The sequence below is a fragment of the Seriola lalandi genome, unplaced genomic scaffold (genome assembly GCF_002814215.2).
Source record: "Seriola lalandi dorsalis isolate HSWRI2012SDOR001 ecotype SW California unplaced genomic scaffold, Sedor1 jcf7180002054519, whole genome shotgun sequence".
In the NCBI taxonomy this organism is placed as follows: Eukaryota; Metazoa; Chordata; class Actinopteri; order Carangiformes; family Carangidae; genus Seriola; species Seriola lalandi.
Window position 1 is genome coordinate 2,865,372 of NW_019525072.1, and position 13,718 is coordinate 2,879,089.

A 13,718-nucleotide genomic window follows, 5' to 3' on the forward strand; every position below is an offset into this window, starting at 1 on the left:
AACAATGACATAATCCAGATCTTCTTTCATTGGCTGCAGTCAAAAAAAACACCTTTCCTTGACCTTGATGGAAAACATCATGAGGTCAAAGAAAGATGTGGAGAATTCATAAGGAAACGACAACCGTGGGGTGGAGTACTTAGCACTTAGACCGTAGGCTCTTTAAAGAAATCATCTATAAACACACTGACAATAAATGTTTCCTGCAGAAACAGGATTACACCTCGTAGGATAGGATGTTTCAGTTCATACATAACCATCAGGTACTCAACGGAGGAAAGAACGACGTAGATATTGTAGAAAATAAGACCAAAAAAACAAACAAACAGGATTGAAATGTGGAAATAATATAATAACACTAAAGGAATATAGAAGTAGAGAAAGATGAGCCAATAAAATGATAATTAAATAAAAATAAGGAACTGAGCAAAGGGCCAGGGTGACTTATATTCAGACATAAAAGGAGTTTTTGACCATGTCACAAAATAGTTGCTCTGTTGTGTCTACATTTATGTGGGTCCACTGTGGTGAAACTATAATAGTACGGTGCTTTAAATGTTGCTGTTGCAAGGAACTGTGGGGCGGCCTTATCTCCTTTCCTTTTGTAAAGGATGCACCAGTGTATTTGCTAAAGGAGGTAGGAGAGGAAGCATTGCAGCTCCTTTCCTCAGCATTTAGAGAATATGACCGGCTTTCATCATGGCTGCCACTAAGATACATCCTCGTCATTTCACGCCGTTAGAAACCCTCCTAACCTTTCATTTGCGACCACTGTATGGCCGCGCTGCACATTTCACTTCCTGTGACTCTGCACACGAGCGCAGTGCACCATGAACGCACCGCCAACAGCCTGCACCTAGCCACTGCATGCACTTTTAATGCTACAGCAGTAGGAGCTCAGACAGCATATAGTGATGGGAAAAGAACATGATGGAAGCAAAACGGGTTGACATTTCTTGGACCCACTTCAGATATAATGCCACCGAGAGAAAAAGTGAGTGTGTGGTATTGTCGAGAGAGAAGCCCTGCAGCTGCGAAATCTCTGGGAACAAAACCACAAACCTGAAGAGACACCTGACAAGAAACTGAGTTAACGTTAATGTTGAGATGTTAAATGAGGTTCTGTTACTTTTAAAGCCAGATAATGAAGTCAGTGGTTTAACATTATGTATTAGTATGTGACAACAGGGCTGTGCTACGTTGCTTGCAGATAGCCCAGTCAGCGAAAACCGAACATTATAATTGAAGGATTTATAACTATCTTGTGCAGGTTTTTTTTTTTTTTTTTTTTCCTGGATACTCAGGGTGTTCTCAAACTAAAAGTTAAGATTATAACAACCACCAACTCATATTGCAAGAGCTGGATTGCATTGGATTTGATAATGTTGCATCTTTCCAGACTTCATTGTTTTCTCCTTTTCATGTATGGTTGTTTCATGTGTGGATTGTTAAAATTAATAACGTCAGAGGAGACACCCTCGCTGCAAAGCAGCATTCTTAATCATACAACCTGTTATTTTATTTTAATTTTCTTTTAGCCTAAAATCAGTTGGATGAAGTCTGATTTGAAAGCCGTTTTCTGAAGTTTGAAATGTTTAAAATGCTCGTTCTTGGACTAAAACTGAACAAAAATGTCCACAACGTTTTTTTTCAGTTAATCTTCTGATGACTAAAATGAACTAAAAACCTAAAATGTCAAGTGTTTTTGCTGAATAACAATAGTTCAAAATGTTTATGGTTTTCTTTGATGAAGACTAAAAGCCGAATAAAAGTAAAAAGGAAGAGTTTGACCAAATATAATAACACAGACTTTTGATTTCAGGACTAAAACTAAATCTAATAAAAACAACTGACAAAATTAACACTACATCTTATGACTTCTTATGAAATGTCAAAGGACTACAATCAATCATTTTTCACCTTGCTGGACAATCATATTGTAATCCCCACCACTTAGCATGCAGCAGGCGTCTGATTCACTGTTGTGAATTTTGTATCAGGAGTGCACACAAAGCAAACCAGTCAAATACATTCACAATTTGAGAAAAAGTCTTAAACACACCTACATTTTTCCCACATTTGTGCCTCTGTAAATTTGTTTCAGTGTCACTACAGACTGATTGTAAGAAACAGGAACCGTTTTGTTTTGGGTTTGTAATTTTCAGGCTGTGGACAAAAGATGATATGATTGTTAATAATAAAAAATACATAAAACTGTCATTTTGAAATGGTATAATTTTACCCTTTTTGTTGCAATAGGTACAAAACAAAAAAAAGAAGAGTCCAATTAAATATGGTAGAAAGAGCAAATTGCCAAGAAACAAATGAAGTTAAATTAGGATCCAGCAATTTATCACGTTTTATAAAGGAAATTTTTGAACATTTCCTCAGTTCATTTCTGGATCCGGATCAGAGTGACAAATTTAAAATTGCTATGCAGCCATAGTAGAGGTGTGTGCTCTATAGTTAGTGGTATTATGGCGTACCAGTACTGCGAACTTCCTGCCTATAGGGTCATCATCAGTCACTTTTGATCACGCACCTTTATTAATAATCAATTTTAGCTGCAAAAGTGTCAGATTACAAGATGAAGACGCTCTGAAAGTCCGATGAATTCTTCTAAACACCTGCACTAGACTGCTTTATAACGGATTACAAGAAGATTATACACTCATCAATATTTCCTTAAAATCAAACCGTCACCAGATGAACTTGAGAACACACTGGTTTAACTCCTGTTGTAACATATATAACATATTTATAATGTAGTAAATGCACTTTTGATGTCTTCTAATGCCTCGTTACCACTTGAGCTAATGTGTCATTTTGTACTCCTCAGCTGAATTTGCAGAAGGTCAATTGAGCTTATGATTGTATGATAAACTATTAATTAGACAAAAACTCCTCCTCATTTCCTCCTTGTTTACTTATTAAGCTTCTTAATGTGATGTCATGACAGGACGTGCAGCCTCAGATGCCACTGCGCTCACATTTTCGCGTGTGATTTTGCCACAACAGAGCGTTCAGTTTGGTTACTGGAGCAATATTAGACAATATGCACTTATTTTTAGAAAAAACAGCATAACAGCCTGATGAGGTTTCTTAAACCGGAGCATTCAGTGCACTGTTCCACATTTTAATTACCACTCAACCTTGTCAAATAGGATATACTGCAGCCCCCTCTGCACTGTATCTCCTACCTCGCCCTCCCACTCAAAATGTCCAAAGACGCGCCGTTGTTCTCATTAGGATGCAGGATGCGGAGAGAAGCCCTGATCTATTCAGAACGGCTCCTACAGGAGCGGGGACCTCCTCCTCTTCAGAGGGGGCCAAGAGCTGCAGATTAAAAGTCACTGTGTTCATCTCCCTGCTAAAGCACTCCCATTAACAGACATTACATTACCTACCCCACACGTTCAAATTCCTGACTGGGGGCTTCGTACCACTTGTCATTACATGCTGGGATAAAAGTCTTTTTTAATGTTAACATTTTCACATTCACTACGCCAGCTCTCAACTTCAAATAAAATCCAGTTATTACTGTCCGTGCTGTGGTCCTGCCTGGTCGGGACGCCGATTTCGTGAACAATTAATCCGTATTTAAGGTTGTTAAGTGTGTTGATACACTCAATTCCAGTGCGCTGAGAAGAAGAAGCCAAAGCCAGCAGCTAATCAAAATGTCTCTCAGCCATTTACAGAGCAATGTAAACTGCACTATTTTTTTTTTTTTTTTGGGTTGCTCTAAAACCTTTTCCCAGTGTTTCTGAGCTGAACGTTTGTTGCTCGCAGCTGTTTTGGATAGAGGAGGACTTGGTTCAGCATTTCTGTATTTCACGCTGCCCTCGCTTTCCTTTTCCTTTTCCTTTTTTGTTTTGGCACAGGAGAAACCATGTGAGGGTGTATGTGATTTCTTTCAGGAGGTCAAACTGGCGTGTCAACTCTGACTCCATGTGACTGTCTGTGAGTGTGTTTAGTGACATTTCTGTGATGGGGTCAATCTACGCTGCGTTCAGTGAAAAAAAAAAAGGTTAGTGTAACACGTCTGAGAGTGAAAGCTACAAGACTGTTTTAAGTCTGTGTATGAGCGGACGTGGGGTTTTAAAACTTGTTCCCTTACACTTTCACCTCCTCCAGGATTACAGTCAGGGTCAAAGATCAAGGTAGTCATAGATTAAAAAAGAATGTCATCAAGAGCCATTTTCTAAAATAATGCATTGATTTTCCATGTTTGCCCTCCTGGTAAGCCATTTTTCATTTGGATAAAACTGGAGATGAGTGGATTTTTTTTTTCTGTTCACTTACACATCTTAGACTATTGATGCATCAAAGTGATTGTCCTACAATCACTTATCATAAGTGTCGGCTGTCCAATTCACACCATGCTTTTAACAAAATATACATTTGCTTCTGTTGGGTTGGGGTTTTCTGACAAAATGCTGTTGCTTGTGAATGCAGTGCTGTTACTTTCACGTCTCGCATTTCAGAGCATTTCACCAGCACGTGAACGCAGCTTCAAGTCAACCGTACACACTTAAGAGTCATAACTTACATTACAAAAAAACAATAAGGCCACTTTCGTGAACATGAAACAATGAGGATTAACTGTAGTAGATGATACATCAAGGAAATCTGTGCAAGCTGATTTTGTCATCGCACTGAATTGGTGTAAACTAAAGCGTGCAGATTGTTTTGCAGTAACACAAAGAATATGTGGTTTGGCATTTACAGCAAGTGCATAATAGTCCCATGCAAAACGTGCCTGAGACATATCGTCTGTACTTTGCTTCATTTCATATCCATCATTTCAGACTGCAGTTACATTTTTGAGACTCTGTGGAGCAGCATGTGCTGTAAGTGCCATCCTCTGCATTCCTGTTCATTTATTTGTGTCTAACGCACTCTACCATTTGCACTTCTGAGGGGATTTATAGTTTGCACTATTTAGGGTGGTGCAGAGCCAAAGAGTGTGCACTCTTATTATTAAGTATAAATCTAACAGTTGGAGGCTGGTGTGCTGCACATCCAGAGAGCAGGCAAAGCTCCCTGCTTCTGTTAATTGGAACTGGGGAGGGGGGCACTCGGTTTCAACAAGGATTCACTTTAGCTAGCAGAGTTAGCAGGTGTAGTTTTTTTTTTTTTTTTCTAAGTCTCACCCATCATGCACACACTCATGCACACACATGCACTGCTCCACCTGAGCACCTTTAAAGTGCTAACACATATGTTTCTAATTAGAATAAGTAATGGCATTACAAGTATTCCTTTGCTCCTCAAGGTCAAGGTCATCAATACAGCATTATACAAATGGAGCTGGTGCCTCCCCTCATGCTACATATGCTGAAAAATAATGAGAATAAAACGTTGAGAACAGCTACAATTGAAAATAAGAATCATTAAGAAACCAGTTGATAAAGAAAGTATACAGTGCACTATTTTGTTAATATAAGTAAAGGGGGACACTATATAATATATATAAATATATATATATATATATGCCTGTGTATGTTTAGTGTAAAAAAAAAAAAAGGTAATGCAAAAACAATGCACTGTAACGACTCAGAAACGTTACTCGACCACAGTGTCTTAATGCTGTACGTTGAATGGACAAGTTAATATAACAGCAAATAACATTGAAAAGCTGGTTGTGCAACAACAGTGGGACTCTGCAGTGCACGGCAACAGATTTTACAGTGTAGCAGGGCTCAGAGCTTAATTAGGATTTCAGAGGTGGAAAAAGGCAAATAAACATTGACACAGCGAGGTGCAACATGTGGAGCATGCGGAGCAGAGGTGGAGACGCTTTAATTATGTGTCCATCTGTCTATGCACCTTCAGCTCCACCACTGTACACGAGACCTTACAGTTTTTAGTATAAAAGGTTTGATAAAAAATTATTTTTGACAAACAAACAAAAGCATGTGGGATAAGCAGCACGCTCTTTGCCCCCCGCCCCCCTTCCATCCATTCAGGCCTCGCCCCAGCGTCCTCTATGAGTGACACACTGACTAATACACAGACAGATAAACACTCACACTGACAAACACGATAAGCCTTTGCCCACGAAACACTGACACGGACTGACTGATGGACGTCTCCATGGAGACCAGTCACCAAGACTGACACAATGTCTCTCGCAGCCGAGCGCCTTGCCAACCAAATCAGAGAGGTGAGCGAGAGGAAAGAGGAGGAGAGGGGGAGAGAGAGGGAGAGATAAAGAGTGGAAACACACTGTGCAGCACCGGAGTGATTACAATGCAGCGCTGAAATATTCCAGCGTGTGTGGATGCGGCGCAGATCTGGTCTAACGGGCCACGTGATCCGTCCTCCTTGCCCTCCGATCTGCTCCTCTCACACCTCAGTCTCACCCCATCACTCATGCCTCTCCATCACTTTTTCTCCTTTACATTCCTCTCCTCTTACAACCCTCCTTTCTCCTCTGCACCCCCCCCCCCCCCCCCCCCCCCCCAATTCCCTTCCCTTCCCTACACCTAAGGCATGTTTATTTCCACACCTCACCTCCTCTGCTGATTTCTCCACCCTTCTCCTCTCTGCGGGTTCTTCTCTCCACCCCTCTCTCTCTCTTTCCCTCTCTCCCACGCTGTGCGAAATGGAAGCTCTCACAGAGACCTGAGGTTGCCATAGTAACCTGCCATAGTAACCACTCACCATCTTGCGTGTCTCCGTCATGTTGGCGGGGGCTCGGGGCGTCCGTGGCCCTGCTCTGCAGCTCCCAAAGCGGGGCGTCACTTCAGTAAACCCTGCAGTGTGATGGAAAAGTGTTTTTTGCCTCACTGGACTTCCACACGAGCACATTTCTGAGGAGGGCAGTAAACTGATAATTGACTGATAACAATAGTTATCTGCAGGCCAGTTTGCTATATTATTAGACATAGGTCACCAGAGGCACACAGCTAAGAGGAAAATTGGCTCTGAATTCTCCTGATAGGCTGTTATGGCCTCCAACTTTCTCCATTTTAATAAAATGACCAAATTAGGACTCACTTGGGCTTTAGCTACGTCACACAGTACACCTTACATTGTCATACCAATTAACAGCCAAGATTTCAATAGTCCACACAGTGAAATCTGAGCCTGAACCCCTCACCACTGCACCACCCAATCAAAAGCTACCACGAGAGAAAAGTGATAGAGGGGCAATATATATAAATAAACTAGTACAACTGAGTCAACACTCTACATACACATGGCAGAGAGTCCGGGGAGTTGGAAAACAAATAGTGAAGGTGTGCTCGGGTTCACGTGAGAGTAACCGTCCTAACCATACGGCCCAATCTGTGATTTATCACAGCGATGGCGCGTAGCTTCACTAACTACCTCCTCTGTGGCTCTCAGCAGCGGGGCCCTCCAGGGACCACTGCTGGCATGTCTCACCGCTTCTCCTCTGGAGCCAGCCATCCACCCACCCACCCCCCACCTCCAAAGTACGACAACCTCCAACCAGATCCAAAAAATTTGACGTTTGATTACGTGTCATCTTGTGCGACAGCGCGCCCACGCTTCTCTCCAGGCATCTCATCGTGATCTCTCCGAGCGCCGTGGAAACCAAACCTGTCTGTGTCAGGCTTGAATCACAAGGAGAGAAGAAAACAACAACAAGGAGAGGGAGGAGGAGAAAAAAAAACTGTTAAGCATCACACTTTGGTCATCAGGGTTATAATTTCATGTTTACTGCTCTCATGCACTATCTGTTTCTTGCCATCTACATCATCAATATTTATACAGTCATCATCATCAGCATCAGTATGCCACTACTGTTGTGCCTCCAGCCAGCGCAGCCAGTCACTGAGGCAGACAGAGGAAAGGCCCCAGCCTGACTCTGCAATGCTGTATTGAGCTCTTATGCCGTCACTGACCCGAAACAAACTCCCTCAAGACTCTGTGCCTGGATGCAGCCAAGCCGACAGTGGCCGCAAAGCATGGTGGTCATTGAGGCCTGACCGCCTTCATTACCCAATCACATTTACTAATACTTAATCTAACCAGGAGAAGATAATATCTCTTCCCTTTGCCAAACTCAATATCAGACACACAGGGCTGACCGCTCTCTCTCTCGCTCTCTCTCTCTCTGGCCAGCTCATTTCAAACAGGATGAACCCAACTGCGTCCTGACTCTTTCAGTCTGTGGAGTCACTGCGTCGACACGCGAGTTAGAAGCCACTCTTCACCGTCTTTACTAGCACATGATCAGATGTTTGGCCGAGCGCCGCCCGACAGATCTCCCACGGCACATTCGCGAACTCACGAGGAGGGAAGGGAATCGCCTCTGTCCACTTTTTCAGGCATCCCTCTCCACTTTAGGTCATGATGAGAATATATTCCTCAGGGGAAATCTCACCATTTCTAATTATGTCAATTCAATGGATTATAGCATTCATTTTGTGTCATTAACCATCGTCATTCTTCCAACTATTATTCAATAATTAATGCCCGGACAGTCATCATGATTCCCGAAGGGCCAACACCCAGGCCTGGACGGGAGACTCAATCAAACCAATCACGGCTAATTATATCCACCCCGCCATCATAGGCAGCTTAGCATTTCTGCTGCGGATGGGTCAGTGCTCATGCACTCCCGTCCCCCTGGTTACTAAGATTCAAATTGTGCCATATCATGCGCAAAAACAGAATCTCAGATCTCCATCTCCGGGGTTCAGCCATGGAGCGATGCACGTGGTCGGTCGGCAGCGACATGTGTGATATGATCCCAGTGTCTCAGATGGGGTGGGTGGGGGTGGGGTTGGGGGCTCTTCGGGCTGCATTATTAAGGGACAGCCGGAGGTTGTTCCCACAATTTTCAGCCTCTCACGGCTGATCAGCGACTCTCTCCTCACCCTTCAACCTGTGTACATCAGCAAGTCGTGCGGCCATCAATCAATGACACCCTCGCCCTATGAACAGATCAGCGACCAGCTTGCCCTGATTAGAGCAGTTTTAGTGTCATCTATAATCTCTGTCTCCCTCTTGCTCGCCACCGTACGCGCAGAAATGAGTGCGTGCGCAAAAACGCACACTCAACACAGACACCAAATTTAGGGCAACAGTTACACTCTTTGCATTCTAATGTAGCAGCAGAGACGTCCCTCGGAATTAATGCAGTCCTTTGTCCTTTTAGGTACAGTAAAGGGACGAGGAAAGGCAAACCACACTAACCAGATTGAAAGCATCCTGGCTTCGTTGAGAGAAAGCTGCACAGATCGTTGACATTGGGCGATGGTTTTGGGGGCAGTCATTTATATGCTGGGCTCCTCTCGTGCCCTTTCCCACCTCATGTGTTTGTTTTGAGAGGATTTGCCGTGGCTTCTCCACATCTCCTCTGGAAATAATTTGCAATGGCTCCACAATTGCGACAGCGGCGGAGCGGTAGGGGGCTGAGCATTATCTCAAAGTCACACCTTCCCTCTAGGCCAGGTGTGCAGGTGTAATTTACCATGTCCCTGTTAACCTGCTTGCTTGTTTTCATCAAGCTCATCGGCCATGCATAAGTGGTGTGCCTCGGAAATTAAAGCGCAGCCTGGCCTGATTCCTCAAATGACTGAGATCACTCAGCCGGGGCTTAATTTGCGACACGGGAAGGATTCAGCGCTCGGTTTTGTGGGACACGTGCACCTTTGTGTTAAAATTAACAGTTGACAGTTAAAATTAGTAAGATGGCCGCTGAAGTCATCAGGCTGGTGGAAAAGTTCAGGATAGGCTTTCTTTTGATTTTTTCTTCCACAGCTGCTGAGGAATAAAAAGTGGTTGTTGAAAGGATGTTCAATGGTTGCACACGTTAAGAGCTTATATGTCTTTCCTCTTGTCCACTACAATGAAGCCACCAGCAGAACTGTGTTAATATGAAGCCTGAAAAAACAAAACATTCCACCCGCCTCCCATTAACTAATCCATGTTAACTTTTCCAGTTGTTCAATTTTAATTACATGCATATTGGGTCAAGAGGTGTTGCGACTTTGCACCTTCAGGACTTTACAGGAGATTTGACCTAAGTTGTGCAATAGATTCCCTCTGCTTGCAGGCCTTTACTAATTCAGTGCAGTGTGCTCCGCCACCAAACTGAAGCTTGTAAGAGTTCACATCCCTCCATCCATAAAACCACATCACAGATGCTAAATAAACCACTTCTTCTCGTTTTCTTTAAGAGTCGCCGACTTCACGTAAATGGCTGGCTTTTAGTAACCTGGCCCACTTTGAATTCATTTCGGCTTAGGTAAGGCTTTGGTTTTAGGTGGGGGCGGGGTAAGGGTGGGGGGCAGCGAAAAAGTTCAGGACGAACAAATCCCACTGACATTTTGGCCTCGCTTTTGCAGCAGTGACACGTCTTGATATTTTGAAGTGCTGCCCTGAGCTGGAGGACCTTGCCTTTAAATGTGATATCATGTGACAAGCCTCTCATGGAGCCGGGGCCTCGCAGCGACTGGTGCTGTTGCACACAGCTCATGATCAGCTGGGGAAGAAAAGAAGCCTCACTTCCTGACTATTGAACATAAAGGCCACAATATGAGTGGATAAAATACATAGGCCTACTTTACAGGCAACATAAAAGCTTACCATCCTCTTAAAGTTTTACGTCTGTAGGCCTATTTTGGATCTAATGGAAAAGAATCTGCCGTTGAAGCAAATGGCTCATAAATGGTATGTGTCATGGTCTTTCATTTGACAGCTGAGCTACGATGGTGGAGAAGTTTACAGGTACTGTAACAAGCATTAAATCTAATATGGGTGCATGAATAAAAATCACAGGACGTAAAATGCAAGCAGCAGAACAGGAGTGTTTAATCGGCCTGAGGGGGATAAAAAAAAAAAGAAAATCAAAACTGACACCATCCAGTAATATGTCGAACAAAAATGCCTTAAAGCTCTGCTCCAGAATTTCCTTTAAATCCTTCCTCAGATGCAAATCTGCAAAAAACTTGCAGAGTTGGAGGGGGCTCTCAGTGCCCCCCCCCCTCCTTGTTAGAGCACATATACACAGCTCAACACTCCCCCCCTCCACCCCACCCCTTTCTTGTCTTGTCTAATCCTGCCCCAGTGCCCCACTTCACCTTCCAACACCCCATTAATAACTTATTCTCTCTATCATAAAACTCAGGAGATCATCCAGCTGGTCCACAGCACGCGCACGCACACACACACACACACACACACACACTGGCAGCAATCTCCTCCCGCCAGTCCCAGCCCGTTCGGATTTCTCTGAAACACTGCACATTAGCATTTAAATCCTCTCATAACCGTATCATTGTGTTGCAGATAGAGGCAGTAGATCTTCATTCATCAGTCCTAATCTATCTGCTCCTTGTTCTCAGCCGGAGGGGCCCCAGGCTCTGACTCAGAGCTTAACCCACCGCGCATTAGCCGCAAGGTGCCTGCGCATTTTTTTCCTCCAAATCTGGGGTCATCGGCAGGGGCCAGCGAGGGTGACCGAAGCCCAACATGCAAATTAACACTGTAAACTGCCCCGATTAGGAAGGTTTAATTGAGTATATGTGAGTGAAAGCTGCGCGTTAACCGGATCAAACATTAAGCCCTGTCAACAGCTTGTGCTACAGAGGAAGCTCCTCTTATCGCCAAGGTTAGATTAACTTGTATTGACAAACACATGAAAGAAAAACACACAACAAGACCAAACACAAGCTGGGGATGTGAGAAAAGTTTCAGTCTTCGATGTGGATAAAAGCAGACGCTGGAAATGTATTATTTCCCCATTTTTCTCTCTCACACGCGCCTGTCTCGTCATACATGTAGATCCCGGGTATGAGCCACCGTTTAGAGCCAAGCAGCCAGTGAAGGAGGCCTGATACCGGATCACACTCGCACCAGGACACTTCACACATCATATCAGGTCAATGAATAAGGATTTCCATCCCGGCGCAATAGTAGTTTGTTGCGCGCAGAGCAAATGCACAAACTGTCTGGACACACACACACACGCGTGCGCCGACACATACATACACATACAAGCAGACAAACAACACAATCAGAGCGCATGAATCTATCTGCATCCAGACTGTGTGAATGTCATCGGGACTCACCTCTTTATTCTGTGATGCTGCGATCAAGTCCTGAAACACATCTCGCTCCGCACGGTACTCCGAGAGCTCTCACCTTCCCTCAAATAACAGCGTATTCCACTGCAGAGCCGCCGCCGACGCTGTCTTCTCCTCCTCTCTCTCTCTCTCTCCCTCCCTCTCTCTCTACTGTCTCCCTCACTGTTTCTCCTCTCTCTCTCTCTCTCTCTGATTGATTCACCCTTTCCAAGTACCGCGCTGCCACCGCTGGTAATGAGAACTGTCTCAGAAATCTTCAGGTGGATGGAACCACTGGTCGACGGCGAGGGGATGTTGGGCTACACATGCTGCTGCCGCTGGGACACTGAATATAACATTTACTTGCTCATTATTTATTCTCTTATTATTTTTAAGCAAAAAAAATAATAAAAATCACAGTGCCTACTGTTGCTATCTGCAGACAAATCACCCTGCACACAAGACCCAGACAGCCCATGGCAAAGGTTTAAATATTAATAAAAAATGGGATGACATAATATTCATATAATCATAATAAAGTATCTAATGTAATAGTAATAATAATCATCAGGATTTCTATTATTATGATTTGTTATATGGAACAACTCTACTGTTGCATTTCAGCACTAAACTGCACATTTTGTCACACGCTCTCTCTATTTTTTATTATTATTATTAGTATCTTTTTTTTTTTTTTGCTTGTCAGTGTGCAGACGCTCACACACGTGTCCATATGGTCATATAATCTCTATAATATGATGATGGTGGTGTTTACAGCTTGTTACAAGGAACATTTGCTGCTTGGCCGGTTCCCTTGGCAACGCTCAAGCGCACACACAGTGCCGAGCCCCACCTGTACAGCAGCACTGCCTCATTGGATCTGAGTGCTGCCTGCCATTGCAGCTCCCATCATACATGCGGAACATACAGTATGTACACAAGGTGTGTATTGATTGACATGCCGAGATGGGGGAGAGGAGAGGGTGAGTGTTTAGCAAAGACTCCCCAGGGATACGTGTGTGTATGTGTGTGTATGAGGGGAGGGATAGGGGGGTGTGGGGGGGTTTACATAATTAAAAGGGGGAGTGAGGTGAGGTTTAAGGTCAGGTTAAGGTTACAGGTCTGGTCAGCTGTCAATCACCTCAGCATGATATTAACATGAGGACGTGTGTGAGAGAGTGGGTGGGTGGCTGAGTGTGTCTGTCCATCAGATAGCAGAGGGTAAGAGGGAGGGAGGTGGAGAGTGATGGGTGAGTGTTGAGGGTGGGGTGGGGGGTGTGTTCAGACGGGTGATTAGTGCTGGATTGATAATGTTCTATATCGAGACTCGGAGGATCACTCTTTCTCACATCCTTGCAGCACCTCAACGCCAGCTCTCCATCACAGGCACGTGTTCTCACACACACTCCACACACACGTGTCCTCCTTCCAGCACTGCTCTGTTATACACACACACACACACACACACACACACACACACACACACACACACACACACACACACACACACACATTTAGATGTGGAACAAGGTAATGACTGACCCCTACATATTTAGTCTGGATGCAGCAACAGGGTGGGCAACCTGTTTCTCTTATTAAACACTGCACACTCCGCATGGCCTTGGCCGCCCTTTTCCACTTTATGCACAATATGTTCTCGCTCACTTGACCCCC

The 13,718-nt window shown here is 44.1% G+C and overlaps 1 protein-coding gene across 1 annotated transcript in view; it reads right to left on the minus strand.

Annotated features, from left to right (window-relative positions):
- Positions 1-12,220, minus strand: part of lrrc4ba (leucine rich repeat containing 4Ba) — a 31,819-nt gene extending 19,599 nt beyond the window's left edge. Inside the window, exon 1 of the mRNA XM_023413831.2 lies at positions 12,051-12,220. The gene's annotated coding sequence lies outside the window, so the exon portion shown is untranslated. The remainder of the gene's footprint in view (positions 1-12,050) is intronic.
- Between the last annotated feature and the right edge of the window lie 1,498 nt (positions 12,221-13,718).